We start from the raw sequence: 19,840 nt of genomic DNA, 5'->3' as shown, positions 1-19,840 counted from the left end.
TAAAATGATGAAGGCAAGAAAGAACACATTGTCGATATTTTTCACCCACATATACCCATGTTTTATGATTTCCTTATTGCCATACATAAATCTGTGTTCGAAATAATTCATGAATTTATTGGCATATGCCGTTCTGCATTTTGCCATACTGTACCTTTCTCTATAATAATGAAGACAAGAAAGGAAGAATCAGCCAGCATTTGTACCTCCCAAAGTCATTACACGCATTGTGTGGCAACTACGCCCACAATTCTGAAGACCTCAACTTGAAGACTTCCCATGGAAGACTGTTGTATATGGGATAAGTGGTATTGTAATACAATATGCAGCATCATATTGTTGAACAGAGACACCGTGAATAACTTTGCTTAAATGAAGAAGCAACTAGAAATGTAAAGTTTAAGGATGATTGAAAGCTCTTCAAAGCAGGGACTTAGTTATTCACTAAAAGCAAGAAATACAAGTCAGAAAGTAATTTTGAACCTCCAAAGTTATCAGACATACTTGGAAACGAGAGGACATTTTCAATGTAATACTTCCTGGTAAAACATTTTATAAATAAATAAATATTATGTGGCATCTACACCCACAAGTCCAAAGACCTCACTGAAATACTGTACAAGCATTCTCAATACAATACAATAATCTTTATGATTCTTAATGCATAGAACATCAAAATAACAAAGGCCTCAGGGAGATTTGAACTCCCAACCCATGGTTTACAAGACCAGTGCTCTAACCCCTGAGCTATGAAGCCACAGGAAAAAACCCTTAAAGCTATTTTACAGTGTCCGCGTGCAACAATTTTATCATTGTTATATATATGTATTAATAAACTGAGGGAAGGAATTTACAGTCCCAGAGGTAACACTCAGACACACTGTTTTAATCCTGTTGTACTATACATAGTCTCTTCCATGGCTTAAATCCAAACGGAAATCTAGGTTAGTTTGTGTCAGTCTGTTATGTGAGTGCACAACAAGCCACATAGAGTTTATGGCTAGGTTTATGTCTAGAACGAAGAACGTAGTCAAGGACATCCAACAACAGACATACATATGAGACATAAAGTAATTTATGACAGAGATGGGGAACGACAACTGGACAAGAAATCAGGATCGTTATCAACTTCTTCATGCTTCCTGAAACTGTAGGCTGCGAGGGTATCACACTAAGAGAGGCTTTGAGGATCTAGAGAAAAAAAAAGAAAAAACAGTTTAACCAACTCTGTTAGGGCCTTCTGACCTTTACCCATTTCATGGTGTCCAACATTTAGAGTGTGTTATTCAAAGGAAACATCCCAGGTCCAGATTCCTTTTCATCCCATTTATTGTATGTGTGTCCAACACAGTTATCCAGTCGGCTTCCTTCTGTAGTTGTCACCTGTCTGTTAAAGGTGGACACGAAAGTGGCAAATTATTCCTATTCCTGTCTATTAGCTTTGATTTTAAGGAGATCTGTGCTTCATAGGCTTTCTGTGTTACCTCGTTTTTCTTTGAGCACATTTTTGGGGTATCCTCTTTCAGAGAACCTGAAACTGTACCTTTCCCTAAAATGATGAAGGCAAGAAAGAACACATTGTCGATATTTTTCACCCACATATACCAATGTTGTATGAAATCCTGATTGCCATACATAAATCTGTGTTTGAAATAATTCATGAATTTATTGGCATATGCCATTCTGCATTTTGCCACACTGTGCCTTTCCCTAAAATAATGAAGACAAGAAAGGCAGAATCAGCCAGCATTTGTACCTCCCAAAGTCATTACACGCATTGTGTGGCAACAACGCCCACAATTCTGAAGATCTCAACTTGAAGACTTCCCATGGAAGACTGTTGTATATGGGATAAGTGGTATTGTAATACAATATGCAGCATCATATTGTTGAACAGAGACACCGTGAATAACTTTGCTCAGATGAAGAAGAAACTAGAAATGTAAAGTTTAGGGATGATTGAAAGCTCTTCAAAGCAGGGACTTAGTTATTCACTAAAAGCAAGAAATACAAGTCAGAAAGTAATTTTGAACCTCCAAAGTTATCAGACATACTTGGAAACTGGAGGACATTTTAAATGTAATACTTCCTGGTAAAACATTTTATAAATAAATAAATATTATGTGGCATCTACACCCACAAGTCCAAAGACCTCACTGAAGAATTCACAAAGAAGACACTGATATATTGTATAAGCAGTCTTAAAAAAATATTCAAAAATCAAAGGTCCCAAAGACAAAACTTTGGGGAAGGTAAAACTTTTGGAAAACACAGGCTTAGTTGGACTTTGAAAATAGCAATGCTGAGAGCACAATAGGATAATGGCAAACCTGGTAAGGGTCTAAGCAGCAGGGCTGTCTAACGTTAGTTCCTTAAGGGTGAATGGGTTTGAAGAGCAATTATTGTATAAAGATGCAAAAGTGAGCTAAGCTTAATTGTAAGTGTTGAATACATGTTTGGTAAGTTAGTGGCTTGATTTTTATCTGCTGAGCTGCCAATTATGGCATTTTTAACCAAGATTAGTCATTGTCTTCAATTGAAAATTTTGTTTGGAAAATGACAGATTGTCCGTGGATATTGCAAAAGTAACCTAATCTTTATGATTCTTAATGCATAGAACATCAAAATTACAAAGGCCTCAGGGAGATTTGAACTCCCGACCCCTGGTTTACAAGACCAGTGCTCTAACCCCTGAGCTATGAAGCCACAGGAAAAACTGCTTAAACTATTTACCGTGTCCGCGTACAACAATTTTATCATTTTTGTATATATATGTATTAATAAACTGAGGGAAGGAATTGACAGACCCTGAGGTAACGAGAGGACATTTTCAATGTAATGCTTCCTGGTAAAACATTTTATTAATAAATAAATATTATGTGGCATCTACACCCACAAGTCCAAAGACATCACTGAAGAATTCACAAAGAGGACACTGATATACTGAATAAGCAGTCTTAATACAATATTCAAAAATCAAAGGTCCCAAAGACAAAACTTTGAGGAAGGTAAAACTTTTGGAAACCACAGGCTTAGTTGGACTTTGAAAATAGCAAAGCTGAGAGCACAATAGGATAATGGCAAACCTGGTAAGGGTCTAATCAGCAGGGCTGTCTAACGTTACAGGTAGTTCCTTAAAGGTGAATGGGTATGAAGAGCAATTATTGTATAAAGATGCAAAAGTGAGCTAAGCTTAATTGTAAGTGTTGAATACATGTTTGGTAAGTTAGTGGCTTAATCTATATCTGCTGAGGCTGCCAATTATGGCATTTTTAACCAAGATTTGTCATTGTCTTCAATGGAAAAATTTGTTTGGAAAAGGACAAAATGTCCGGTGGATATAGCAAAAGTAACCTAATCTTTATGATTCTTAATGCATAGAACATCAAAATAACAAAGGCCTCAGGGAGATTTGAACTCCCGACCACTGGTTTACGAGAACAGTGCTCTAACCCCTGAGCTATGAAGCCACAGGAAAAACTACTTAAAGCTATTTTACAGTGTCCGCATGCAACAATTTTATCATTTATGTATATATATGTATTAATAAACTGAGGAAAGAATTGACAGTCCCAGAGGTAACACTCGGACTCACTGTTTAAATCCTGTTGTACTATACATAGTCTCTTCCATGGCTTAAATCCAAATGGAAATCTAGGTTAGTTTGTGTCAGTCTGTTATGTGAGTGCACAACAAGCCACATAAAGTTTATGGCTAGGTTTATGTCTAGAACGAAGAACGGAGACAAGGACATCCAACAACAGACATATATATGAGACATAAAGTAATTTATGACAGAGATGGGGAACTACAACTGGACAAGAAATCAGGATCGTTATCAACTTCTTCATGCTTCCTGAAACTGTAGGCGGCGAGGGTATCACACTAAGAGAGGCTTTGAGGATCTAGAGAAAAAAAAGACAAAACAGTTTAACCAACTCTGTTAGGGCCTTCTGACCTTTACCCATTTCATGGTGTCCAACATTTAGAGTGTGCCATTCACAGGAAACATCCCAGGTCCAGATTCCTTTCCATCCCATTTATTGTATGTGTGTCCAACACAGTTATCCAGTCCAAGATACTGCTCACGTTAGCGCCGGGGACACTTATTTGTGTTTGTATATTGTTTTATCAGATTTGGAATGATCTGTCCTTTGTTGTTCCCCTAGGCTGCTTTTTTCACAATATAGTTTATCACTTTACTTATGTTTGATAATTAATATTTGCATTATTTCACATATATTAAAGTGTAGGTTAGTGCTTTTAGAGGGTCTATATTTATTTGGTTGCACAGTTTGCCAGTCGGCTTTCTTCTGTAGATGTCACTTGTCTGTTAAAGGTGGACACAAAAGTGGCAGATTATTCCTATTCCTGTCTATTAACTTTGATTTTAAGAAGTTCATAGGCTTTATGTGTTACCTCGTTTTTATTTGAGCACATTTTTGGGGTATCCTCTTTCAGAGAACCTGAAACTGTACCTTTCCCTAAAATGATGAAGGCAAGAAAGAACACATTGTCGATATTTTTCACCCACATATACCCATGTTTTATGATTTCCTTATTGCCATACATAAATCTGTGTTCGAAATAATTCATGAATTTATTGGCATATGCCGTTCTGCATTTTGCCATACTGTACCTTTCTCTATAATAATGAAGACAAGAAAGGAAGAATCAGCCAGCATTTGTACCTCCCAAAGTCATTACACGCATTGTGTGGCAACTACGCCCACAATTCTGAAGACCTCAACTTGAAGACTTCCCATGGAAGACTGTTGTATATGGGATAAGTGGTATTGTAATACAATATGCAGCATCATATTGTTGAACAGAGACACCGTGAATAACTTTGCTTAAATGAAGAAGCAACTAGAAATGTAAAGTTTAAGGATGATTGAAAGCTCTTCAAAGCAGGGACTTAGTTATTCACTAAAAGCAAGAAATACAAGTCAGAAAGTAATTTTGAACCTCCAAAGTTATCAGACATACTTGGAAACGAGAGGACATTTTCAATGTAATACTTCCTGGTAAAACATTTTATAAATAAATAAATATTATGTGGCATCTACACCCACAAGTCCAAAGACCTCACTGAAATACTGTACAAGCATTCTCAATACAATACAATAATCTTTATGATTCTTAATGCATAGAACATCAAAATAACAAAGGCCTCAGGGAGATTTGAATTCCCAACCCATGGTTTACAAGACCAGTGCTCTAACCCCTGAGCTATGAAGCCACAGGAAAAAACCCTTAAAGCTATTTTACAGTGTCCGCGTGCAACAATTTTATCATTGTTATATATATGTATTAATAAACTGAGGGAAGGAATTTACAGTCCCAGAGGTAACACTCAGACACACTGTTTTAATCCTGTTGTACTATACATAGTCTCTTCCATGGCTTAAATCCAAACGGAAATCTAGGTTAGTTTGTGTCAGTCTGTTATGTGAGTGCACAACAAGCCACATAGAGTTTATGGCTAGGTTTATGTCTAGAACGAAGAACGTAGTCAAGGACATCCAACAACAGACATACATATGAGACATAAAGTAATTTATGACAGAGATGGGGAACGACAACTGGACAAGAAATCAGGATCGTTATCAACTTCTTCATGCTTCCTGAAACTGTAGGCTGCGAGGGTATCACACTAAGAGAGGCTTTGAGGATCTAGAGAAAAAAAAAGAAAAAACAGTTTAACCAACTCTGTTAGGGCCTTCTGACCTTTACCCATTTCATGGTGTCCAACATTTAGAGTGTGTTATTCAAAGGAAACATCCCAGGTCCAGATTCCTTTTCATCCCATTTATTGTATGTGTGTCCAACACAGTTATCCAGTCGGCTTCCTTCTGTAGTTGTCACCTGTCTGTTAAAGGTGGACACGAAAGTGGCAAATTATTCCTATTCCTGTCTATTAGCTTTGATTTTAAGGAGATCTGTGCTTCATAGGCTTTCTGTGTTACCTCGTTTTTCTTTGAGCACATTTTTGGGGTATCCTCTTTCAGAGAACCTGAAACTGTACCTTTCCCTAAAATGATGAAGGCAAGAAAGAACACATTGTCGATATTTTTCACCCACATATACCAATGTTGTATGAAATCCTGATTGCCATACATAAATCTGTGTTTGAAATAATTCATGAATTTATTGGCATATGCCATTCTGCATTTTGCCACACTGTGCCTTTCCCTAAAATAATGAAGACAAGAAAGGCAGAATCAGCCAGCATTTGTACCTCCCAAAGTCATTACACGCATTGTGTGGCAACAACGCCCACAATTCTGAAGATCTCAACTTGAAGACTTCCCATGGAAGACTGTTGTATATGGGATAAGTGGTATTGTAATACAATATGCAGCATCATATTGTTGAACAGAGACACCGTGAATAACTTTGCTCAGATGAAGAAGAAACTAGAAATGTAAAGTTTAGGGATGATTGAAAGCTCTTCAAAGCAGGGACTTAGTTATTCACTAAAAGCAAGAAATACAAGTCAGAAAGTAATTTTGAACCTCCAAAGTTATCAGACATACTTGGAAACTGGAGGACATTTTAAATGTAATACTTCCTGGTAAAACATTTTATAAATAAATAAATATTATGTGGCATCTACACCCACAAGTCCAAAGACCTCACTGAAGAATTCACAAAGAAGACACTGATATATTGTATAAGCAGTCTTAAAAAAATATTCAAAAATCAAAGGTCCCAAAGACAAAACTTTGGGGAAGGTAAAACTTTTGGAAAACACAGGCTTAGTTGGACTTTGAAAATAGCAATGCTGAGAGCACAATAGGATAATGGCAAACCTGGTAAGGGTCTAAGCAGCAGGGCTGTCTAACGTTAGTTCCTTAAGGGTGAATGGGTTTGAAGAGCAATTATTGTATAAAGATGCAAAAGTGAGCTAAGCTTAATTGTAAGTGTTGAATACATGTTTGGTAAGTTAGTGGCTTGATTTTTATCTGCTGAGCTGCCAATTATGGCATTTTTAACCAAGATTAGTCATTGTCTTCAATTGAAAATTTTGTTTGGAAAATGACAGATTGTCCGTGGATATTGCAAAAGTAACCTAATCTTTATGATTCTTAATGCATAGAACATCAAAATTACAAAGGCCTCAGGGAGATTTGAACTCCCGACCCCTGGTTTACAAGACCAGTGCTCTAACCCCTGAGCTATGAAGCCACAGGAAAAACTGCTTAAACTATTTACCGTGTCCGCGTACAACAATTTTATCATTTTTGTATATATATGTATTAATAAACTGAGGGAAGGAATTGACAGACCCTGAGGTAACGAGAGGACATTTTCAATGTAATGCTTCCTGGTAAAACATTTTATTAATAAATAAATATTATGTGGCATCTACACCCACAAGTCCAAAGACATCACTGAAGAATTCACAAAGAGGACACTGATATACTGAATAAGCAGTCTTAATACAATATTCAAAAATCAAAGGTCCCAAAGACAAAACTTTGAGGAAGGTAAAACTTTTGGAAACCACAGGCTTAGTTGGACTTTGAAAATAGCAAAGCTGAGAGCACAATAGGATAATGGCAAACCTGGTAAGGGTCTAATCAGCAGGGCTGTCTAACGTTACAGGTAGTTCCTTAAAGGTGAATGGGTATGAAGAGCAATTATTGTATAAAGATGCAAAAGTGAGCTAAGCTTAATTGTAAGTGTTGAATACATGTTTGGTAAGTTAGTGGCTTAATCTATATCTGCTGAGGCTGCCAATTATGGCATTTTTAACCAAGATTTGTCATTGTCTTCAATGGAAAAATTTGTTTGGAAAAGGACAAAATGTCCGGTGGATATAGCAAAAGTAACCTAATCTTTATGATTCTTAATGCATAGAACATCAAAATAACAAAGGCCTCAGGGAGATTTGAACTCCCGACCACTGGTTTACGAGAACAGTGCTCTAACCCCTGAGCTATGAAGCCACAGGAAAAACTACTTAAAGCTATTTTACAGTGTCCGCATGCAACAATTTTATCATTTATGTATATATATGTATTAATAAACTGAGGAAAGAATTGACAGTCCCAGAGGTAACACTCGGACTCACTGTTTAAATCCTGTTGTACTATACATAGTCTCTTCCATGGCTTAAATCCAAATGGAAATCTAGGTTAGTTTGTGTCAGTCTGTTATGTGAGTGCACAACAAGCCACATAAAGTTTATGGCTAGGTTTATGTCTAGAACGAAGAACGGAGACAAGGACATCCAACAACAGACATATATATGAGACATAAAGTAATTTATGACAGAGATGGGGAACTACAACTGGACAAGAAATCAGGATCGTTATCAACTTCTTCATGCTTCCTGAAACTGTAGGCGGCGAGGGTATCACACTAAGAGAGGCTTTGAGGATCTAGAGAAAAAAAAGACAAAACAGTTTAACCAACTCTGTTAGGGCCTTCTGACCTTTACCCATTTCATGGTGTCCAACATTTAGAGTGTGCCATTCACAGGAAACATCCCAGGTCCAGATTCCTTTCCATCCCATTTATTGTATGTGTGTCCAACACAGTTATCCAGTCCAAGATACTGCTCACGTTAGCGCCGGGGACACTTATTTGTGTTTGTATATTGTTTTATCAGATTTGGAATGATCTGTCCTTTGTTGTTCCCCTAGGCTGCTTTTTTCACAATATAGTTTATCACTTTACTTATGTTTGATAATTAATATTTGCATTATTTCACATATATTAAAGTGTAGGTTAGTGCTTTTAGAGGGTCTATATTTATTTGGTTGCACAGTTTGCCAGTCGGCTTTCTTCTGTAGATGTCACTTGTCTGTTAAAGGTGGACACAAAAGTGGCAGATTATTCCTATTCCTGTCTATTAACTTTGATTTTAAGAAGTTCATAGGCTTTATGTGTTACCTCGTTTTTATTTGAGCACATTTTTGGGGTATCCTCTTTCAGAGAACCTGAAACTGTACCTTTCCCTAAAATGATGAAGGCAAGAAAGAACACATTGTCGATATTTTTCACCCACATATACCCATGTTTTATGATTTCCTTATTGCCATACATAAATCTGTGTTCGAAATAATTCATGAATTTATTGGCATATGCCGTTCTGCATTTTGCCATACTGTACCTTTCTCTATAATAATGAAGACAAGAAAGGAAGAATCAGCCAGCATTTGTACCTCCCAAAGTCATTACACGCATTGTGTGGCAACTACGCCCACAATTCTGAAGACCTCAACTTGAAGACTTCCCATGGAAGACTGTTGTATATGGGATAAGTGGTATTGTAATACAATATGCAGCATCATATTGTTGAACAGAGACACCGTGAATAACTTTGCTTAAATGAAGAAGCAACTAGAAATGTAAAGTTTAAGGATGATTGAAAGCTCTTCAAAGCAGGGACTTAGTTATTCACTAAAAGCAAGAAATACAAGTCAGAAAGTAATTTTGAACCTCCAAAGTTATCAGACATACTTGGAAACGAGAGGACATTTTCAATGTAATACTTCCTGGTAAAACATTTTATAAATAAATAAATATTATGTGGCATCTACACCCACAAGTCCAAAGACCTCACTGAAATACTGTACAAGCATTCTCAATACAATACAATAATCTTTATGATTCTTAATGCATAGAACATCAAAATAACAAAGGCCTCAGGGAGATTTGAACTCCCAACCCATGGTTTACAAGACCAGTGCTCTAACCCCTGAGCTATGAAGCCACAGGAAAAAACCCTTAAAGCTATTTTACAGTGTCCGCGTGCAACAATTTTATCATTGTTATATATATGTATTAATAAACTGAGGGAAGGAATTTACAGTCCCAGAGGTAACACTCAGACACACTGTTTTAATCCTGTTGTACTATACATAGTCTCTTCCATGGCTTAAATCCAAACGGAAATCTAGGTTAGTTTGTGTCAGTCTGTTATGTGAGTGCACAACAAGCCACATAGAGTTTATGGCTAGGTTTATGTCTAGAACGAAGAACGTAGTCAAGGACATCCAACAACAGACATACATATGAGACATAAAGTAATTTATGACAGAGATGGGGAACGACAACTGGACAAGAAATCAGGATCGTTATCAACTTCTTCATGCTTCCTGAAACTGTAGGCTGCGAGGGTATCACACTAAGAGAGGCTTTGAGGATCTAGAGAAAAAAAAAGAAAAAACAGTTTAACCAACTCTGTTAGGGCCTTCTGACCTTTACCCATTTCATGGTGTCCAACATTTAGAGTGTGTTATTCAAAGGAAACATCCCAGGTCCAGATTCCTTTTCATCCCATTTATTGTATGTGTGTCCAACACAGTTATCCAGTCGGCTTCCTTCTGTAGTTGTCACCTGTCTGTTAAAGGTGGACACGAAAGTGGCAAATTATTCCTATTCCTGTCTATTAGCTTTGATTTTAAGGAGATCTGTGCTTCATAGGCTTTCTGTGTTACCTCGTTTTTCTTTGAGCACATTTTTGGGGTATCCTCTTTCAGAGAACCTGAAACTGTACCTTTCCCTAAAATGATGAAGGCAAGAAAGAACACATTGTCGATATTTTTCACCCACATATACCAATGTTGTATGAAATCCTGATTGCCATACATAAATCTGTGTTTGAAATAATTCATGAATTTATTGGCATATGCCATTCTGCATTTTGCCACACTGTGCCTTTCCCTAAAATAATGAAGACAAGAAAGGCAGAATCAGCCAGCATTTGTACCTCCCAAAGTCATTACACGCATTGTGTGGCAACAACGCCCACAATTCTGAAGATCTCAACTTGAAGACTTCACATGGAAGACTGTTGTATATGGGATAAGTGGTATTGTAATACAATATGCAGCATCATATTGTTGAACAGAGACACCGTGAATAACTTTGCTCAGATGAAGAAGAAACTAGAAATGTAAAGTTTAGGGATGATTGAAAGCTCTTCAAAGCAGGGACTTAGTTATTCACTAAAAGCAAGAAATACAAGTCAGAAAGTAATTTTGAACCTCCAAAGTTATCAGACATACTTGGAAACTGGAGGACATTTTAAATGTAATACTTCCTGGTAAAACATTTTATAAATAAATAAATATTATGTGGCATCTACACCCACAAGTCCAAAGACCTCACTGAAGAATTCACAAAGAAGACACTGATATATTGTATAAGCAGTCTTAAAAAAATATTCAAAAATCAAAGGTCCCAAAGACAAAACTTTGGGGAAGGTAAAACTTTTGGAAAACACAGGCTTAGTTGGACTTTGAAAATAGCAATGCTGAGAGCACAATAGGATAATGGCAAACCTGGTAAGGGTCTAAGCAGCAGGGCTGTCTAACGTTAGTTCCTTAAGGGTGAATGGGTTTGAAGAGCAATTATTGTATAAAGATGCAAAAGTGAGCTAAGCTTAATTGTAAGTGTTGAATACATGTTTGGTAAGTTAGTGGCTTGATTTTTATCTGCTGAGCTGCCAATTATGGCATTTTTAACCAAGATTAGTCATTGTCTTCAATTGAAAATTTTGTTTGGAAAATGACAGATTGTCCGTGGATATTGCAAAAGTAACCTAATCTTTATGATTCTTAATGCATAGAACATCAAAATTACAAAGGCCTCAGGGAGATTTGAACTCCCGACCCCTGGTTTACAAGACCAGTGCTCTAACCCCTGAGCTATGAAGCCACAGGAAAAACTGCTTAAACTATTTACCGTGTCCGCGTACAACAATTTTATCATTTTTGAATATATATGTATTAATAAACTGAGGGAAGGAATTGACAGACCCTGAGGTAACGAGAGGACATTTTCAATGTAATGCTTCCTGGTAAAACATTTTATTAATAAATAAATATTATGTGGCATCTACACCCACAAGTCCAAAGACATCACTGAAGAATTCACAAAGAGGACACTGATATACTGAATAAGCAGTCTTAATACAATATTCAAAAATCAAAGGTCCCAAAGACAAAACTTTGGAGAAGGTAAAACTTTTGGAAAACACAGGCTTAGTTGGACTTTGAAAATAGCAATGCTGAGAGCACAATAGGATAATGGCAAACCTGGTAAGGGTCTAATCAGCAGGGCTGTCTAACGTTAGTTCCTTAAGGGTGAATGGGTTTGAAGAGCAATTATTGTATAAAGATGCAAAAGTGAGCTAAGCTTAATTGTAAGTGTTGAATACATGTTTGGTAAGTTAGTGGCTTGATTTTTATCTGCTGAGCTGCCAATTATGGCATTTTTAACCAAGATTCGTCATTGTCTTCAATGGAAAATTTTGTTTGGAAAATGACAGATTGTCCGTGGATATTGCAAAAGTAACCTAATCTTTATGATTCTTAATGCATAGAACATCAAAATTACAAAGGCCTCAGGGAGATTTGAACTCCCGACCCCTGGTTTACAAGACCAGTGCTCTAACCCCTGAGCTATGAAGCCACAGGAAAAACTGCTTAAACTATTTACCGTGTCCGCGTACAACAATTTTATCATTTTTGTATATATATGTATTAATAAACTGAGGGAAGGAATTGACAGACCCTGAGGTAACACTCAGACTCACTGTTTAAATCCAGTAGTACTATACATAGTCTCTTCCATGGCTTAAATCCAAACGGAAATCTAGTTTAGTTAGTGTCAGTCTGTTATGTGAGTTTACAACAAGCCACATAGAGTTTATGGCTAGGTTTAAGTCTAGAATGAAGAACGTAGACAAGGACATCCAACAACAGACATACATATGAGACATAAAGTAATTTATGACAGAGATGGGGAACGACAACTTGACAAGAAATTAGGATCATTATCAACTTCTTCATACTTCCTGAAACTGTAGGCTGCGAGGGTATCACACTAAGAGAGGCTTTGAGGATCTAGAGAAAAAAAAAGAAAAAACAGTTTAACCAACTCTGTTAGGGCCTTCTGACCTTTACCCATTTCGTGGTGTCCAACATTTAAAGTGTGTCAGTCACAGGAAACATCCCAGGTCCAGATTCCTTTTCATCCCATATATTGTATGTGTGTCCAACACAGTTATCCAGTCGGCTTCCTTCTGTAGTTGTCACCTGTCTGTTAAAGGTGGACACGAAAGTGGCAAATTATTCCTATTCCTGTCTATTAGCTTTGATTTTAAGGAGATCTGTGCTTCATAGGCTTTCTGTGTTACCTCGTTTTTCTTTGAGCACATTTTTGGGGTATCCTCTTTCAGAGAACCTGAAACTGTACCTTTCCCTAAAATGATGAAGGCAAGAAAGAACACATTGTCGATATTTTTCACCCACATATACCAATGTTGTATGAAATCCTGACTGCCATACATAAATCTGTGTTCGAAATAATTCATGAATGTATTGGCATATGCCATTCTGCATTTTGCCACACTGTGCCTTTCCCTAAAATAATGAAGACAAGAAAGGCAGAATCAGCCAGCATTTGTACCTCCCAAAGTCATTACACGCATTGTGTGGCAACAACGCCCACAATTCTGAAGATCTCAACTTGAAGACTTCCCATGGAAGACTGTTGTATATGGGATAAGTGGTATTGTAATACAATATGCAGCATCATATTGTTGAACAGAGACACCGTGAATAACTTTGCTCAGATGAAGAAGCAACTAGAAATGTAAAGTTTAGGGATGATTGAAAGCTCTTCAAAGCAGGGACTTAGTTATTCACTAAAAGCAAGAAATACAAGTCAGAAAGTAATTTTGAACCTCCAAAGTTATCAGACATACTTGGAAACTGGAGGACATTTTAAATGTAATACTTCCTGGTAAAACATTTTATAAATAAATAAATATTATGTGGCATCTACACCCACAAGTCCAAAGACCTCACTGAAGAATTCATAAAGAAGACACTGATATATTGTATAAGCAGTCTTAAAAAAATATTCAAAAATCAAAGGTCCCAAAGACAAAACTTTGGAGAAGGTAAAACTTTTGGAAAACACAGGCTTAGTTGGACTTTGAAAATAGCAATGCTGAGAGCACAATAGGATAATGGCAAACCTGGTAAGGGTCTAAGCAGCAGGGCTGTCTAACGTTAGTTCCTTAAGGGTGAATGGGTTTGAAGAGCAATTATTGTATAAAGATGCAAAAGTGAGCTAAGCTTAATTGTAAGTGTTGAATACATGTTTGGTAAGTTAGTGGCTTGATTTTTATCTGCTGAGCTGCCAATTATGGCATTTTTAACCAAGATTCGTCATTGTCTTCAATGGAAAATTTTGTTTAGAAAATGACAGATTGTCCGTGGATATTGCAAAAGTAACCTAATCTTTATGATTCTTAATGCATAGAACATCAAAATTACAAAGGCCTCAGGGAGATTTGAACTCCCGACCCCTGGTTTACAAGACCAGTGCTCTAACCCCTGAGCTATGAAGCCACAGGAAAAACTGCTTAAACTATTTACCGTGTCCGCGTACAACAATTTTATCATTTTTGTATATATATGTATTAATAAACTGAGGGAAGGAATTGACAGACCCTGAGGTAACACTCAGACTCACTGTTTAAATCCAGTAGTACTATACATAGTCTCTTCCATGGCTTAAATCCAAACGGAAATCTAGTTTAGTTAGTGTCAGTCTGTTATGTGAGTTTACAACAAGCCACATAGAGTTTATGGCTAGGTTTAAGTCTAGAATGAAGAACGTAGACAAGGACATCCAACAACAGACATACATATGAGACATAAAGTAATTTATGACAGAGATGGGGAACGACAACTTGACAAGAAATTAGGATCATTATCAACTTCTTCATACTTCCTGAAACTGTAGGCTGCGAGGGTATCACACTAAGAGAGGCTTTGAGGATCTAGAGAAAAAAAAAGAAAAAACAGTTTAACCAACTCTGTTAGGGCCTTCTGACCTTTACCCATTTCGTGGTGTCCAACATTTAAAGTGTGTCAGTCACAGGAAACATCCCAGGTCCAGATTCCTTTTCATCCCATTTATTGTATGTGTGTCCAACACAGTTATCCAGTCGGCTTCCTTCTGTAGTTGTCACCTGTCTGTTAAAGGTGGACACGAAAGTGGCAAATTATTCCTATTCCTGTCTATTAGCTTTGATTTTAAGGAGATCTGTGCTTCATAGGCTTTCTGTGTTACCTCGTTTTTCTTTGAGCACATTTTTGGGGTATCCTCTTTCAGAGAACCTGAAACTGTACCTTTCCCTAAAATGATGAAGGCAAGAAAGAACACATTGTCGATATTTTTCACCCACATATACCAATGTTGTATGAAATCCTGATTGCCATACATAAATCTGTGTTTGAAATAATTCATGAATTTATTGGCATATGCCATTCTGCATTTTGCCACACTGTGCCTTTCCCTAAAATAATGAAGACAAGAAAGGCAGAATCAGCCAGCATTTGTACCTCCCAAAGTCATTACACGCATTGTGTGGCAACAACGCCCACAATTCTGAAGATCTCAACTTGAAGACTTCCCATGGAAGACTGTTGTATATGGGATAAGTGGTATTGTAATACAATATGCAGCATCATATTGTTGAACAGAGACACCGTGAATAACTTTGCTCAGATGAAGAAGAAACTAGAAATGTAAAGTTTAGGGATGATTGAAAGCTCTTCAAAGCAGGGACTTAGTTATTCACTAAAAGCAAGAAATACAAGTCAGAAAATAATTTTGAACCTCCAAAGTTATCAGACATACTTGGAAACTGGAGGACATTTTAAATGTAATACTTCCTGGTAAAACATTTTATAAATAAATAAATATTATGTGGCATCTACACCCACAAGTCCAAAGACCTCACTGAAGAATTCACAAAGAAGACACTGATATATTGTATAAGCAGTCTTAAAAAAATATTCAAAAATCAAAGGTCCCAAAGACAAAACTTTAGGGAAGGTAAAACTTTTGGAAAACACAGGCTTAGTTGGACTTTGAAAATAGCAATGCTGAGAGCACAATAGGATAATGGCAAACCTGGTAAGGGTCTAAGCAGCAGGGCTGTCTAACGTTAGTTCCTTAAGGGTGAATGGGTTTGAAGAGCAATTATTGTATAAAGATGCAAAAGTGAGCTAAGCTTAATTGTAAGTGTTGAATACATGTTTGGTAAGTTAGTGGCTTGATTTTTATCTGCTAAGCTGCCAATTATGGCATTTTTAACCAAGATTCGTCATTGTCTTCAATGGAAAATTTTGTTTGGAAAATGACAGATTGTCCGTGGATATTGCAAAAGTAAACTAATCTTTATGATTCTTAATGCATAGAACATCAAAAGTACAAAGGCCTCAGGGAGATTTGAACTCCCGACCCCTGGTTTACAAGACCAGTGCTCTAACCCCTGAGCTATGAAGCCACAGAAAAAACTGCTTAAACTATTTACCGTGTCCGCGTACAACAATTTTATCATTTTTGTATATATATGTATTAATAAACTGAGGGAAGGAATTGACAGACCCTGAGGTAACACTCAGACTCACTGTTTAAATCCAGTAGTACTATACATAGTCTCTTCCATGGCTTAAATCCAAACGGAAATCTAGGTTAGTTAGTGTCAGTCTGTTATGTGAGTTTACAACAAGCCACATAGAGTTTATGGCTAGGTTTAAGTCTAGAATGAAGAACGTAGACAAGGACATCCAATAACAGACATACATATGAGACATAAAGTAATTTACGACAGAGATGGGGAACGACAACTGGACAAGAAATCAGGATCATTAAAACTTCTTCATACTTCCTGAAACTGTAGGCGGCGAGGGTATCACACTAAGAGAGGCTTTGAGGATCTAGAGAAAAAAAAAGAAAAAACAGTTTAACCAACTCTGTTAGGGCCTTCTGACCTTTACCCATTTCGTGGTGTCCAACATTTAGAGTGTGTCAGTCACAGGAAACATCCCAGGTCCAGATTCCTTTTCATCCCATATATTGTATGTGTGTCCAACACAGTTATCCAGTTGGCTTCCTTCTGTAGTTGTCACCTGTCTGTTAAAGGTGGACACGAAAGTGGCAAATTATTCCTATTCCTGTCTATTAGCTTTGATTTTAAGGAGATCTGTGCTTCATAGGCTTTCTGTGTTACCTCGTTTTTCTTTGAGCACATTTTTGGGGTATCCTCTTTCAGAGAACCTGAAACTGTACCTTTCCCTAAAATGATGAAGGCAAGAAAGAACACATTGTCGATATTTTTCACCCACATATACCAATGTTGTATGAAATCCTGACTGCCATACATAAATCTGTGTACGAAATAATTCATGAATGTATTGGCATATGCCATTCTGCATTTTGCCACACTGTGCCTTTCCCTAAAATAATGAAGACAAGAAAGGCAGAATCAGCCAGCATTTCATATTGTTGAACAGAGACACCGTGAATAACTTTGCTCAGATGAAGAAGAAACTAGAAATGTAAAGTTTAGGGATGATTGAAAGCTCTTCAAAGCAGGGACTTAGTTATTCACTAAAAGCAAGAAATACAAGTCAGAAAGTAATTTTGAACCTCCAAAGTTATCAGACATACTTGGAAACTGGAGGACATTTTAAATGTAATACTTCCTGGTAAAACATTTTATAAATAAATAAATATTATGTGGCATCTACACCCACAAGTCCAAAGACCTCACTGAAGAATTCACAAAGAAGACACTGATATATTGTATAAGCAGTCTTAAAAAAATATTCAAAAATCAAAGGTCCCAAAGACAAAACTTTGGGGAAGGTAAAACTTTTGGAAAACACATGCTTAGTTGGACTTTGAAAATAGCAATGCTGAGAGCACAATAGGATAATGGCAAACCTGGTAAGGGTCTAAGCAGCAGGGCTGTCTAACGTTAGTTCCTTAAGGGTGAATGGGTTTGAAGAGCAATTATTGTATAAAGATGCAAAAGTGAGCTAAGCTTAATTGTAAGTGTTGAATACATGTTTGGTAAGTTAGTGGCTTGATTTTTATCTGCTGAGCTGCCAATTATGACATTTTAACCAAGATTAGTCATTGTCTTCAATTGAAAATTTTGTTTGGAAAATGACAGATTGTCCGTGGATATTGCAAAAGTAACCTAATCTTTATGATTCTTAATGCATAGAACATCAAAATTACAAAGGCCTCAGGGAGATTTGAACTCCCGACCCCTGGTTTACAAGACCAGTGCTCTAACCCCTGAGCTATGAAGCCACAGGAAAAACTGCTTAAACTATTTACCGTGTCCGCGTACAACAATTTTATCATTTTTGTATATATATGTATTAATAAACTGAGGGAAGGAATTGACAGACCCTGAGGTAACACTCAAATTCACTGTTTAAATCCAGTAGTACAATACATAGTCTCTTCCATGGCTTAAATCCAAACGGAAATCTAGTTTAGTTAGTGTCAGTCTGTTATGTGAGTTTACAACAAGCCACATAGAGTTTATGGCTAGGTTTAAGTCTAGAATGAAGAACGTAGACAAGGACATCCAATAACAGACATACATATGAGACATAAAGTAATTTACGACAGAGATGGGGAACGACAACTGGACAAGAAATCAGGATCATTAAAACTTCTTCATACTTCCTGAAACTGTAGGCGGCGAGGGTATCACACTAAGAGAGGCTTTGAGGATCTAGAGAAAAAAAAAGAAAAAACAGTTTAACCAACTCTGTTAGGGCCTTCTGACCTTTACCCATTTCGTGGTGTCCAACATTTAGAGTGTGTCAGTCACAGGAAACATCCCAGGTCCAGATTCCTTTTCATCCCATATATTGTATGTGTGTCCAACACAGTTATCCAGTCGGCTTCCTTCTGTAGTTGTCACCTGTCTGTTAAAGGTGGACACGAAAGTGGCAAATTATTCCTATTCCTGTCTATTAGCTTTGATTTTAAGGAGATCTGTGCTTCATAGGCTTTCTGTGTTACCTCGTTTTTCTTTGAGCACATTTTTGGGGTATCCTCTTTCAGAGAACCTGAAACTGTACCTTTCCCTAAAATGATGAAGGCAAGAAAGAACACATTGTCGATATTTTTCACCCACATATACCAATGTTGTATGAAATCCTGACTGCCATACATAAATCTGTGTTCGAAATAATTCATGAATGTATTGGCATATGCCATTCTGCATTTTGCCACACTGTGCCTTTCCCTAAAATAATGAAGACAAGAAAGGCAGAATCAGCCAGCATTTGTACCTCCCAAAGTCATTACACGCATTGTGTGGCAACAACGCCCACAATTCTGAAGATCTCAACTTGAAGACTTCCCATGGAAGACTGTTGTATATGGGATAAGTGGTATTGTAATACAATATGCAGCATCATATTGTTGAACAGAGACACCGTGAATAACTTTGCTCAGATGAAGAAGCAACTAGAAATGTAAAGTTTAGGGATGATTGAAAGCTCTTCAAAGCAGGGACTTAGTTATTCACTAAAAGCAAGAAATACAAGTCAGAAAGTAATTTTGAACCTCCAAAGTTATCAGACATACTTGGAAACTGGAGGACATTTTAAATGTAATACTTCCTGGTAAAACATTTTATAAATAAATAAATATTATGTGGCATCTACACCCACAAGTCCAAAGACCTCACTGAAGAATTCATAAAGAAGACACTGATATATTGTATAAGCAGTCTTAAAAAAATATTCAAAAATCAAAGGTCCCAAAGACAAAACTTTGGAGAAGGTAAAACTTTTGGAAAACACAGGCTTAGTTGGACTTTGAAAATAGCAATGCTGAGAGCACAATAGGATAATGGCAAACCTGGTAAGGGTCTAAGCAGCAGGGCTGTCTAACGTTAGTTCCTTAAGGGTGAATGGGTTTGAAGAGCAATTATTGTATAAAGATGCAAAAGTGAGCTAAGCTTAATTGTAAGTGTTGAATA

General features: G+C 37.0%; 12 non-coding genes across 12 annotated transcripts; all 12 read right to left on the bottom strand.

The window, feature by feature from the left end:
• Nucleotides 1–684: 684 nt before the first annotated feature.
• On the bottom strand, nt 685–757 carry TRNAT-UGU (transfer RNA threonine (anticodon UGU)). The gene has a single exon. It is a non-coding gene; the product is annotated as a tRNA-Thr (tRNA).
• A 1,876-nt stretch (nt 758–2,633) lies between these two features.
• On the bottom strand, nt 2,634–2,706 carry TRNAT-UGU (transfer RNA threonine (anticodon UGU)). The gene has a single exon. It is a non-coding gene; the product is annotated as a tRNA-Thr (tRNA).
• Nucleotides 2,707–3,397: 691 nt separating this feature from the next.
• Nucleotides 3,398–3,470, bottom strand: TRNAT-CGU (transfer RNA threonine (anticodon CGU)). The gene has a single exon. It is a non-coding gene; the product is annotated as a tRNA-Thr (tRNA).
• A 1,699-nt stretch (nt 3,471–5,169) lies between these two features.
• TRNAT-UGU (transfer RNA threonine (anticodon UGU)) lies at nt 5,170–5,242 on the bottom strand. Its single transcript has one exon. It is a non-coding gene; the product is annotated as a tRNA-Thr (tRNA).
• Nucleotides 5,243–7,118: 1,876 nt separating this feature from the next.
• Nucleotides 7,119–7,191, bottom strand: TRNAT-UGU (transfer RNA threonine (anticodon UGU)). Its single transcript has one exon. It is a non-coding gene; the product is annotated as a tRNA-Thr (tRNA).
• A 691-nt stretch (nt 7,192–7,882) lies between these two features.
• TRNAT-CGU (transfer RNA threonine (anticodon CGU)) lies at nt 7,883–7,955 on the bottom strand. Its single transcript has one exon. It is a non-coding gene; the product is annotated as a tRNA-Thr (tRNA).
• A 1,699-nt stretch (nt 7,956–9,654) lies between these two features.
• Nucleotides 9,655–9,727, bottom strand: TRNAT-UGU (transfer RNA threonine (anticodon UGU)). Its single transcript has one exon. It is a non-coding gene; the product is annotated as a tRNA-Thr (tRNA).
• Nucleotides 9,728–11,603: 1,876 nt separating this feature from the next.
• Nucleotides 11,604–11,676, bottom strand: TRNAT-UGU (transfer RNA threonine (anticodon UGU)). Its single transcript has one exon. It is a non-coding gene; the product is annotated as a tRNA-Thr (tRNA).
• A 683-nt stretch (nt 11,677–12,359) lies between these two features.
• Nucleotides 12,360–12,432, bottom strand: TRNAT-UGU (transfer RNA threonine (anticodon UGU)). The gene has a single exon. It is a non-coding gene; the product is annotated as a tRNA-Thr (tRNA).
• A 1,876-nt stretch (nt 12,433–14,308) lies between these two features.
• Nucleotides 14,309–14,381, bottom strand: TRNAT-UGU (transfer RNA threonine (anticodon UGU)). The gene has a single exon. It is a non-coding gene; the product is annotated as a tRNA-Thr (tRNA).
• A 1,876-nt stretch (nt 14,382–16,257) lies between these two features.
• TRNAT-UGU (transfer RNA threonine (anticodon UGU)) lies at nt 16,258–16,330 on the bottom strand. Its single transcript has one exon. It is a non-coding gene; the product is annotated as a tRNA-Thr (tRNA).
• A 1,744-nt stretch (nt 16,331–18,074) lies between these two features.
• TRNAT-UGU (transfer RNA threonine (anticodon UGU)) lies at nt 18,075–18,147 on the bottom strand. The gene has a single exon. It is a non-coding gene; the product is annotated as a tRNA-Thr (tRNA).
• Nucleotides 18,148–19,840: the final 1,693 nt, after the last annotated feature.

Source organism: Ascaphus truei, chromosome 2 (assembly GCF_040206685.1).
Source record: "Ascaphus truei isolate aAscTru1 chromosome 2, aAscTru1.hap1, whole genome shotgun sequence".
In the NCBI taxonomy this organism is placed as follows: Eukaryota; Metazoa; Chordata; class Amphibia; order Anura; family Ascaphidae; genus Ascaphus; species Ascaphus truei.
This window is presented reverse-complemented; position numbering and strand designations above follow the sequence as displayed.